Genomic DNA, 13,308 nt, shown 5'->3' on the forward strand with positions numbered 1-13,308 from the left:
AATTAAGAGGTCCAAAAATATTAGAAAAGTGGGTAGATATTTGTTTTAAGTGTCTAGGACGAGGCTGGAAAGTGGGAGTAAACTTAACATACGCATTATAAAGCTTTATGTGGGTATTCCAAAACTCTACAATTACGATGTAAAAATGGTAAAACTCAATTAACTAGAATTAGCTTGGTTCGCCATAAGATGCTATAAACGCCATGTTAGACTTCTAATGAAGTCATTAAAACAGAAATATACTTACGTATGTTAGAATGTTTGGAAGCCACTATGTTTAGCATAATAAAATAGATAGTGTATGGATACTTCACAATTAGTTCGTACAAACAGTTTTACGGAACGTACAAATACAGAAAACCCACATCAAATATCTTGTTCGGGATCCAGATATCGCTGCAGACATTGAAGAGGCCCAAAAAATATTAATGTCAAAAGGTAAAGCAAATTATGTAACATGTGGCCAGTCGTGCATTTGATGCGTATACGAGTACGTAGCCGAATATAAATGTGTCACACATGCTTTTAAGTATGCAATAACAGTGAATAAAAGTCATTATACATTGGCTGACCGTATTTCATTCATTATGATTGATGAGTTGAAACTGAAACATTCGTATTTGTAGTATAGTTACTCTGTGTACAGTCAGCCATAAAGTCGCTATAATCCGAAACTTCAAAATGTTCCTTCACATAGATTTCAATCAAAATGTCCTTTTTATTTCCAAAATCAAGTTAACCATTAAAGTTTGTTTTGAGTGAAGAAAAAATGATTGTCAATACGGACACAAATATTTTAACAAGCGATTTGAAGTTTTGAATTAGTTCGGCCATTTTTGTGGCTGACTGTACATATTTGCCAAAACTTGAAATTTAAAAGTATTAAAATAACTTTTAAAGAACGATAAGACATGGGCAAGCGTCACAACGTGTATCGTAAGATATATTGAGATAGAATTCTTTTCACGTCACAGTCCCTTATACACGTAATAGGATCACTGTTATTGAATGTTGATGTCCGGTATTGGTTGAGATGGTTCAAGACCTGATAATTCTCTTCACCTCACAATCCCTTATACTCGTAATAGGATCTCTGTTCTTGTATATTGATCGACGGTACTGGTATTGGTATTGGATGATATCTAAACCGTCGCACAGTTATTCAGACGGTGCGTGACGGAGCAGCAGTGCCGCTCGATGCCGCCGCCGCCGCAGCCGGTGGGCACGGGCGACTCCAGCTACTTCCGCTACGCGCTCAACATTCGCTCCTACAAGATACTCAACAACAAGAGCTGCGTATACATGTGCCCCAGCGGATTCACTGAGGTACACACCTATATACATTTCTTCATTTAAATTTACTGATTTTTAGAAGCCGTGTTCAAGAGCAGATAAAGTAATCTATACTATTATATAAAGCTGAAGAGTTTGTTTGTTTGTTTGTTTGAACGCGCTAATCTCAGGAACTACCAGTCCAAATTGAAAAATTCTTTTTGCGTTGGATAGCCCTTTGTTCGTGGAGTGCTATAGGCTATATATCATCACGCTATACCCAATAGGAGCGGAGCAGTAATGGCTAATCTCAGGAACTACCGGTCCAAACTGAAAATTATTTTTGCGTTGGATAGCCCTTTGTTCGTGGAGTGCTATAGGCTATATATCATCACGCTATGACCAATAGGAGCGGAGCAGTAATGGCTAATCTCAGGAACTACCGGTCCAAACTGAAAAATTCTTTTTGCGTTGGATAGCCCTTTGTTCGTGGAGTGCTATAGGCTATATATCATCACGCTATATTCAATAGGAGCGGAGCAGTAATGGCTAATCTCAGGAACTACCAATTCGAACTGAAAAAATATTTTTGGGTTGAATAGTCCTTTGTTTGTGGAGTGCTCAAAGTCATATATCATCACGCTATGACCAATAGGAGCGGAGCAGTAATGGCTAATCTCAGGAACTACCGGTTTGAACTGAAAAAATCTTTTTGTGTTGGATAGCCCTTTGTTCCTGGAGTGCTATAGGCTGTATATCATCACGCTATGACCAATAGGAGCGGAGCAGTAATGAAACATGTTGCAAAAACGGGGAAAATTATAAGTTTTGAGAGCTTCCGTTGCCTGCGCTGCGTAAACGGTTAAAGTTATGCAACAATGATGTATGACGGGATTGTTCCACTCCACTTCCACGAGTTAAAAGTTCTAAAAATTATATTATAAAACAATGTCCCCCGCTGCATCTGTCTGTCTGAACGTGTTAAACTCAAAAACTACGCAACGTATTAAGATGAAATTTGGTATGGAGACAGTTTGAGACCCTGGGAAGAACATAGGCTCCCGGGAAACTACTACTTTTATAACGGAAAACTTTAGCCTGAAAAATTTTATAACGCGGGCGGAGCCGCGGGCAAAAGCTAGTTGTTATATAAATATGTACTCAGATAAATAAAGGTAATATGTTTATTATTCTGATTATCTTATTATTCTTAATGTGCATGTATCTTCGACTAATTAGGTTGTATCTTTTCTTGTTACAACTTATTTTGTTATTTATTAATTATCGTGACTACAAAGGTGGTTACAAAGATCTGTTGAATTTAGATCGAGGTTCATACACGCATTAGAGTAATAAATAGTAGGCCTAAAACCACAATAAGATGATAGCATAGCAATATATCATTAATCTATTGCACCCAAATCGATTTTCTTCCAAAACTAACCTATATTAATCTACAAGCATCGAACCAATTATACCAGGAGGGCGACATCCACAACTCGACGTGCAAGCTTTGCCCGAGCTGGGGGTGTCGGCGCGAGTGCGTGGGCGGCAAGATCGACTCCGTGGCCACCGCCGAGCAGTTCCGCGGCTGCACGCACATCAAGGGCAAGCTAGAGATCAGCCTGAGGACCAGTGGCGGTAAGCATTACAACACCACAAGTTTATACTAGTCCTGTATTATATACTGCCCAATGCTGAGCCTTATCTAATGAGACGGTTTCCTTTGAATAAGTATTTGATTAACTCATAAAATAAACTATGGATACAGTTTTCCAAATAGGATCATTTAAAAAGTTATAACATAGTTTACGAACCTTAATCTACCTGAAATGAAACGTTACGATGTAATTCAGAACCTTTAGTATATGTATTATTAGTATATGTGATATCTAAATTTATACACGAAATATTTTTTAAAAAATATTTCTGCTTATTTTTACCCGAAGGAAGGAAGTATTAGAAATAAAGACATTAAAAATAAAACAAGTTAAAAAGTTTATATTGTTAATATTTTCGTCAGGTTTTATTTTAATACGTCTAAAAATACACTGAACGAAACTCTTTGTAGTATTACTTAATTACCTTCTAAAATGATTGTGAAAGTTAGTAAAGTAATTGCGCTCGAAGCGGCGAAGTTTAAGTTGATTCTCAGAATATTAACAATATGAATAGAAGACGTCTACTTCATCTAATTTATCCTCAGAGCTCGCACCTCGAATGTAACTAACTTGTTGTACAGTATAAACAACGAAACTCCGATTTGAAAGTTTGGTTTGGTTATTCAATTTTAGGCTTTGTATTATCAATAATATTGTAGTTTTTGCTTCTGACATGGATAAGTGCTTGGGCTAGAACTGGGAATATTATTTCTATTATAATTACGGTCCCACGGTCATCAGAATGATGCGTCCCTGCTCAACTGGAATTCTAGGAATGATCTGAATTATTGAATAGTTTCTAGATGTTTAATCATTTAAATTTGTTTTTTTTTTTTTTTTTTTTTTTTTGTAGGGAACACATTATCGGTATTGGAGTCAGCGCTGGGCGAGATTAAAGAAATCGAAGGGAGCCTGCAAGTAACGCGCTCGTACCCGCTGGTGTCGCTAATGTTTCTAAAAAAACTGGAGAAAATCATCGGCGTGTCCACGGCCGAGCATAAGTGAGTCTGTAACTGCCGCATTGTATTGTTTATTTAGCATTTGTATAAGTTTGTTTGATGGTGGATCATCGTAAGAACCAAGATGTTGCCCCGCAGAGGTACCGCCCTTCATCATAGACACCACGCCACGCCCCAGGAGCCACGCCAAGAAGATTCTGTACCGTACTAATATAGTAAAACTCAATAGTTAGTAGATTAGATTGGTATGTCTGTTTATATATTTTATATGGTACGAAGCTATACATTCTGTTCGTTTGTTTCCATACCTTCGCTGCCCTAAAGGGCTAAACTAATACCTACGCCTTCTGTTGAAAACGTGGACAGCCTTCGTAACCATTTAAATATTTTGTATTTTAGTTTTTCTAATTGTGTGTGAAATTTCAGAGGTCAAGTGTTGCATATTATCAACAACAAAAATCTGGAGTTGTTGTGGGACTGGTCAAAGGGTAGAACGATTAACATTACCGGGGGGACCCTGTACATACATTCAAATCCAAAGTTGTGCTACAATCAGTTACTGCCGCTAAAGAACATGACTAGTAACCCCAGGTCGAACTTCACTGAGCTAGAAGTTTCTCAGGAGAGCAATGGATATCAGGCCTCGTGTAAGTACACAGCATTTTATATCCTTTATGAAAAGGCTCATACATACTCATAATTACAATTAAAGGCATATCTAATTCGGTCTAGTTGAAGAAATTATTGTGTAAAATTTATTTATAGGCAGCCTTATCAGTTCCCTTTTAATTACGCATAAAATTCAATTACGCCGTATAGTTTGTACATCACTTATTTATGAATGAAGTGAAATAAAATCCGAGCATTGTTAAAAGAGATAACTAACTGATCCATCGGTGTTGTGATGTTCTCTAATGTGCACGATCTATTTGCTAATGTCCCAATTGGCCTTGAGGTGTTTTCGAGTTTTCATTTATAAATAGCGCGAATATTGATCTGGTTCATTTTACCATAATATTTTTCTTTATTCCCTTGAACTTTTTGCGTTCAAAAATTTAGCTGACCAGGCAGCAGCAGTAGGCACTACTCCGTGCAATGTGCCTTTGATTCCTAAAGCCATTTATTTTTTCTAATTTCTAGTTGTTTTTGGTTGAATATGGCGTCTCGGTCAATTTAATGCATAGCTTGTTAGAACATTGCAGATGTTTTTAACAAGTTACGCCTACAAATACTGCCTGTACTTTATTTCTACTATGGACCTCATATATTTCATAACTCAATTAATACCTAGATTAAGATATAATGTACTTTTTATCCGGATTTTTTTTTGTGTGACTTCCTAAAGAAGTACTTTCATACGCGCGTATTTGCGGACAAGAGCTAGCATTAACATAATGATTAATAATACATAACATGATTGTTCATTGTTTAGGTAGATAAAGTTTGTATTATATCTCGTTCTAGGAAGTCAATACGGCCATGCGGATTTCCCATCATGATGTCAACACATTGCAAAAAAATAACATTTGTGAATCATCGAATTATGATAAAAGAGGAATTTGTTTTAATGAACACGCCAAACTATATTTCACAACGTTCTCTCTAAAACCTAAATAATTCCAGAAGATAATTTGTCTATGAATAACACAGAAATATACATTTTTTTTTTTTTAAGCGCAATTACTATAACCGTCCAATGTTAGAAACGTATCACCCGTTTTAAAAGCGCCCCGGGAGTTAACTACACCTCGTTCCTTATCCAGACACTCGCCACCACGGTGGTCGTCGCGAGAATAAATAAACACATTACCGGAATTAACGTAGGTTAAATCTAATTTAAATTGGCATCCGCCATACTAAATATATCGCTGTTAGTCATCGAACTTGTTATGTTTGTAGTATGAAGTAATAGTTGTCCATGACTTTGTTTGCGTTGATAATAACCATAAACCATTTTATTCATTGAATAACCTAAATATTGCGGTATTTCTTTGATTTTAAGTTATTTGAAAGTACGAGTTTCTCGTAGCTGGGGACTGGTAATGACATTTCCCGGCTTGAAAGTCCTACTTTGTACTAATTTATATTAATACAGTGAAACCTGAATAAGTGGGTCTTGAATAAATGGAAAACTTCTGTTATTTATAACTACAATGAGGTCCCGACACTTTTACATTTAGATGCCTCTGTTACTTGGAATTTTCAAACCTTATTAATTGAGATTAGACTGCTTAGGTTTTTTCGATATCTATTCTATTCTATAATTAAGACTTTGTAGCTTGTACTTTGTATTGGTATTGGGTTTAGAGAAATTACGACACGTTTGTTTACAAACACTCAATTTCTTCCGTACTTGCTTTGTTTCTCAGTTTTATCTAAGATTTCTAGATTTACTTCTATTTACTATTTAAAAGAGAGTGCACAAAATGTCAAAACTATAGTGTAATTTTCTTTTGACGGTCGCTGAAAAAGATATTATTGTATTATGATTGTGGGAAATCGCCTCGATAAATCCCTCCAAAAGGTCTCTATAAATAAGACAACAGCCATTTTAAACCTATTTGGGAAACTGGGTAAATGAGAATTTTATATAACTGATAAAAATCCTAGGTCCCTTGAGATCCCAGTTATACAGGTTTCACTATACGGCTGAAGAGTTTGTTTGAACACGCCGAAATCTCACGAACGACTAAGCCGAGGTTTGAAATTTTCATTAATACGAAGTTACATTATTCCTGAGTGCTATAGGATACATTTTATCCCTATATGATAAAGAACTACGTGTTAATGTAGGACATGGTCTTTTGGTGTGTAAAATTTCATCCAAATTCGTTCAGCGGTTTACCTCTAACATTTAAACATGCACAAACATTTTAATTTATAATATTTGTAAGATACCTAAATGCATGGTTAATATTGTTGACATTTTGAAACAAATTAAACATACGTAAGTATTATATTTACGAGCCTGAACGAAGCCTTCTAGCCCCTAGCCTATCACTTTAGGAGATATACGATCAGGTCAAGACTTGACGGAACAGTGTAGTGAAGTGAAATGAATTAGAACTTTTATGTTTTGTATATAAATTCTTTGTATGTATTAAATACTCGAAAGTGAACTACTTTTTCATCGAGTTTATTCTCGCAAACCTTTTATGACGTCACAAATCACAGGCTACGTTACTCAGGGACGATCTATTTTTCTATTTTGATTTACCGGGCCTACCCGCACGCGGTAACTTTTTTCTCTCCATAATCCCTATTCCTAACCATAAGGCCTAAGGCACCTCCATGATCTTTCTAGTATTGTAGGTGTCTTCAGCCGGGCTCGTAAAAGAAAAAGACACGTCGATAACATGAAACTATTTTATTCGCATTACTATTAACACAAATTTCCTGCAGGTTTGCCTGACGTTCTGAAGCTGCGCGTGTGGGCGTTGCGTCGCACAGCGGTGGTCCTAACTTGGAACATGTACTGTCCGGAAGACATGCGCAAGCTACTCGGATACTCAATCTACTACATTGCTGCTGAAAAGAACGTCACGCTGTACGACCAGAGAGACGCTTGCACTGATACGTGAGTTTATTAGTAATAGCTAACAATCCATATTTGTGTATCAATCATATTGTCGAAGACATCTATAAGGGGCGTTCAAGAATTACGTAACGTAATTTGGAAGGGAGGGGGCCTCGTTACACGTTACGATGCGTTACAGGGCGGAAGGGGGGGATTCGTCTAACGCGTTATGTAACATAGTTTTTTATTTTAAAACAATAACAGAGGCATTTTAGCGACTTTCCAATACTCTGCGCGACATAATTGTGAATATTAGAAAAGAATTACACTTTAAAGTTAGGTAACTGGATGCGGGGGCCTACGGGAAAACGTTACGGCGCGTTACATGAGGGGTTGGGGGTTAAAAAAATCATCAAAATTTGCGTTACGTAATACTTGAACGGCCCTAAGGTAGCGACAACGCTATTTTAAAATTTAATGTTAAATAAAAATATTATTAGATTTGCTTTCAAAATTTTATGGTTATGAACATACACATGAAGGGCCTGGTTTAAAACAGATCGAAAATGTTAGGTTCTAATATAATCATTAGTGTAATTACTTGGCATTATGAGACTTGTGTCTCAGAGTGACAAGGGAAATTCAGGGCTAACTAAATTATGTTTAGGGTAAGTTTTAGTTACTGAAATGAGCGTTGTCTATAGCTGGAACGTCCTCGACATGACAATAGACGAGGCTCGCAACGGGACCAGAGACGAGCTGCCGCCGCCGGAGACGAACAAGACGAGCATGATCCTGAACCCGTGCAGCAACATGCAGCCGTCGTTCTACCCGGTGACGCCGCTGGTGCCGTTCACGCGGTACGCGGCCTACGTGAAGACCTACACCACCATGCAGGACCGCCGCGGGGCGCAAAGCTCCATTATCTACTTCAAGACTCTGCCCGGAGGTTAGTTCGGATTCTGTACATTGTGATCCTATTTGGTACTTCTAATTTTTCTATTTTATTTCAATCGAATATTCAACAGTTTACTTACGTAATAGTTGTGAATGCATTACTCAAATTGCTTCGCCAGTCATAGGATTATAACTAACTTATTCATAATAATAATTATTATTTTACGGTAATATTTTCTGTTAGTAGCTTTGTAAATCAAAATACAAATACTTTGTCATGGTTTAGAGCTCATGGGCTGGTACGTGTCTACTCTATACAGGGAATGTATTTGCCATTGGGAGTGGAATAGACTGCAGAGACAAATTCCATATTTCGTTTCCGACTAGATCCGGCCTTAATGTTGTCTATATTATGATAATAAAAACCTTTTCTATATCCATCAGCCCCGAGTCCGCCCACAAGCGTGACGGTGGAGCTTCGAACCCCGTACTCAGTGTCCATAAAGTGGGCGCCGCCGACCATGCCGAATGGTACGATCATCCTTTACCACGTGGAGGTGCACGCCAACAGCTACAACAAGCCCAAAATACTAGCCGGGAACATCAACTACTGCGGGAAGCGTATGTATTACTACTATATGCAATTTTTTTTATCCAAAAATTAATTATGAATAAGACTATCTTTTTGCATCTGGTAATACTTTTTATCATGTTAATTTTGTAAACCCTTTAGAATATAAGTAGATATATTTTTTAAAAAGACATATTAATATGCAGCTCATACAAAACAGAGTGAATAAACTAAGATGTCCACTATAATAGTATTCTTTTTTACAGCAAATGCACTAGCGAATATGATAAAAGCAAGTTTGGAAGAAGCGCCCGAGACGCAAGAGGAAAAGACCACTGGCGACGTGAAGAATGGCTCCTGCGCGTGCAACGAGGAGTCCAAGTCCAGCACCAGGTTCACTTCCCGCGCAGAGGAGGCGGATGGAGAGCATCAACTTTGAAAACGACGTGCAGAATCAGGTTAGTCATATTTATCTTTAATGAATGTTTAAAGCCTCTTAAGCCATTTTTCGGTTTCGCCGAGAAAATGCCGCATTTCTACCGCCCAGCCTTTGAGGGGGCCGACTGAGCGGTTATTTGGGGATCACTCTGTCATATGGACCGGCTGTAAGCCGCCCGGAGAGATGGTAATCGTCAGGCGACTGTCGGACCGAGTCCCTAACACTATCTACTATGCACGGCATACCAACTCAAACTTCGCGGTCGCTGACGGAAGTGTCTAAATTGTCGTCCGCAACCGCGGAGTCCGTATCCTGTTGTTCAGGAAGGTGGGGTCTCAGAAGCCCCCGCGCACCAAATAACGCCAACACTTCTTAAAACCTAGTAAAAATAATACAGTGTAAGAAATAAGAAAGTTATCTGTGAACTATTGTGTAATGAAATAACTTACATAAAAATAATTGTATTCTAAAAACCTACATCATTACATAAATCCCATCCAGTCGTACATAAATCCTAATAGTATTAACATTATAATATAATTATCAAATTACTCCCTTTCAGGTTTACAAAAAGCAGACCGTCCGAAGTCGAAGACGATGGCGAACCGCATCAAACGCTCGCTCGACATAAGCCTCAGCAGCATGCTCGTCAAGCTGACAGAGAACAGAGACCCGCGCTTCAACTACTCCAACTCCACCGACGAAGACGGTAAGAATGGCAGTGAAGCGGGTCGTTGGTGTATCAAGTGGCATGAGCTCGTTACTGCTATCGGTACACTCTCGGACTAATTCATTCATAGAATAGTCGTAAACAGAGTTCTAAAATTATATAGAGCGGACATTGGGAACATTTTTATACAAAAGTTTGCGCTTGTGATGGTTACTCAATCTACCGTGGAATAGCAAAACGTCAATATAAAATACTTCATATTTTCTTCACATGATTTGCACATTTTTAATGCGAATATTAGAATATTTTCTAAGGTCGCTATCTTGTCATACGGACATTTCAAATAAGACAGCGACTTATTACCAATTATTAATAACTTTTGGAGCAAAATTGGGCCCTGATGTCCGGTCTATAACTAGTTAGTCACTATATATATAGTGTAATGTCTTTGATCGTAAAGTAACTTGTCTTATAACTGCGCTCGTCACTATACACGAGAACGACTCGGTTCGCTTTGCCTATTAGATTGTTTTTCCATTACTCATTCATTAACGTTATTATGATTTACGCCTAAACGCTGCCTCCCTTTGTGCTTCCTCTTGTTCTATGTCATGCTTGTCTGCAGTCATCACGAGCGTTAACATTCTCATTTCAGTAAAGTGCAGTCGCGTCGAGCCTAACCTATGCGTCGTTATGGATAATAAAACAGGTTACCATATTACAGAAGTATTTGTTACATTTTTGTTATTGTGACGGGTTTTCGGTTGTTGCATGTTATCGTCACGTACTAACAGTTCACACGCGCGTCCATGGCTTTATCGATACCAGGTAGCAACACCATTTGATACGTTTCTTACAAACAAAACGAATAAAATTTTTAAAGTAATGGTACTATGATAAAATTCTGTGACGCATTGTGAACTGCTTTAGATCTATTCACATCTGCCGCCTCGGTTATTTCACTTGACGAGTGAGCAGCCAGCATGAAGGAAAGTATTATATATAAAGTAGTATAGTTATATTGCATGATTATTGTAGTTGTATAACCGGCAATATTAATACAGACACGCTCATTTGGCCGACAAAGGCATCGACTTCGTAAAATGCATGCGGTTATACCATTGAATGTAGAAAACATTTTTTATTACGTGATAGGTGTTACCTTGCCAGGGTAATTTTATTACCCTGGTTGTCACTATCGGAAAATTTAGTCAACATTATTTATAAGCGGGTGCATTGGCCATAAAAACATTAAATAGCGACCACCGACAACAAATTCTCGGAATACACATCCAAAATTAATTACCATTACTTAATTTTTATCTCACATCAATTAAAACTGTAGACGCCATCCACTTGCTCGTTTGGTATAGTGGGTCACTTTGATGAGCCTTTATAAACAAAAGTCTACATTTTGTGCTGTAAACGCCGTTATTACCTTCGTCAGGTTACGTCAAGTCGCTGTACTACGAGCTGGACGGCAAGACGGAGTCGCTGACGGTGGACAGCATGCGGCACTTCACGTGGTACACCGTCAACATCTGGGCGTGCCGCGCGCTATGACAACGAGACCAAGGAGCAGTACGACGACACCTGGTGCTCCGAGCGCGCCTACTACACCTTCCGCACCTCCGAGCTGCGTGAGTACAACCACCTACCTACACCTACATGCTTGTCGGCTGCTAATAACACTAACATAATACTCCAGCCATAGGTGGCACTTTCGTACAACATATATTACAAAAAGTTATTTGGATATTACATGCCCTAATTCTACTATTGTTATTCTAAGAGAATTCGTTGGAGTGGCAACTTCATACTTCCAGTAAGAAATACACACATCATATCGCACTAAAATAAAAAGTGCAAATTTAAACCGGGATTTTTGAAATATATTCGTTATGTATGATTTTTGATACGATCTTAATATAGGTAAAGACTAGTTTTCAGGAAAAAGTTATACAATATGTAATAGGACAAGTTTTTTTTACATATTTTTTTTATATAAGCATTCATCGCACTTTAGTATGGGATGTAAAGTTTGCAAGCAGTATTTAAAATCGACTTGGCGTAGGTTTTACGATCTTCTTGGCTGACATCAAGCTAAAATACAACATACAAAGTATTATTACCTGGTCTGAGATGCAGACCCAGTACACCAAATATACAATATTTCCCGTTTTGTTCACAGCGAACGCAGACGTTGTGAACAATTTTAAAGCGGAGATCGTGAAATCTAATAAAACCTTTCCCGACGTAAACTTGAAGTGGGACCCACCGGCCAACCCGAACGGGTTCGTCGTCGCGTACAACGTGCATTACTCGCGAGTCGAAGACAGCAATCAGGTGGGTGCGGTTTGTGTTCGGTCTAATTTTAGTTGAATACCTATAAGAAATACTAGAGATTCTGGGGTTTGAAGGTTGAGACTACATCCTGGCATCATGTTTATTATTGATATCTCTTTATTTACTATTAAAAGTAAAAGCATTAAAAGAGGATTAAAAATATTTTTGTTCAAAAATGTATGTAAGGAAGTAAGCTCTTCCAACTTGAAAGTACGCTATGTAAATCTCAGGTTAGTTAATAATTTTTTTAGTAAGCTAATTATTTTTTGTTCAAAGTATCGTCTTTTTTCGGGCAGATCGATTTTGAAACGATCGACATGGAAGAGAAGTATAAAATCGCAATACAAAATGTAGATTTAATCATTAATCTCATGATGAAGGTGATTAAAACTGCACCGTGCACGTAATATAAGTTCAAATTGACTAACTAATCGACGACGGCAGGAAGACGTCGGCCTGGGGACGCATCATCTCCGACGACTTCGAGACGGCGAAGCACACGCACACGCTGCGCGCGCTGTCGCCCGGCAACTACAGCGTACGCGTCACGCCCATCACCGTCAGCGGCGCCGGGAACGTCTCCAATGACGTCTACGTCTTCATACCGGTCAGTACTCTGTCATTTTGATTATAAGTATCGACGGTTTGTCAGGTCGCGTGTGTTTCGTATAACGCAGTTATGTTGCAGGAGCGAGCGGTGGAGTCGGGGTACGAGTGGGCGTGGGGGCTGGCGGGCGGCGGCGTGGTGATGCTGGCGCTGCTGGGCGGCGGCGTGTGGTACGCGGCGCGGCCTCATGTCGCCCAACGAGATCAGCAAGCTGTTCCCCAGCGTCAACCCCGAGTACGAGTCCACGGTGTACGTGCCGGACGAGTGGGAGGTGCCGCGCGCCAACATCGAGTTTATACGGGAACTCGGACAAGGCTCTTTCGGCATGGTAACTACATTTTGCATACTTGATGATGTTAGAAAGTATAT

General features: G+C 38.8%; 1 pseudogene; it reads left to right on the forward strand.

Moving 5' to 3' along the window:
- Positions 1 to 1,146: 1,146 nt before the first annotated feature.
- Positions 1,147 to 13,302, forward strand: LOC119193013 (annotated as a pseudogene).
- The last annotated feature ends 6 nt before the right edge of the window (positions 13,303 to 13,308 follow it).

The sequence above is a fragment of the Manduca sexta genome, unplaced genomic scaffold (assembly GCF_014839805.1).
Source record: "Manduca sexta isolate Smith_Timp_Sample1 unplaced genomic scaffold, JHU_Msex_v1.0 HiC_scaffold_3518, whole genome shotgun sequence".
In the NCBI taxonomy this organism is placed as follows: Eukaryota; Metazoa; Arthropoda; class Insecta; order Lepidoptera; family Sphingidae; genus Manduca; species Manduca sexta.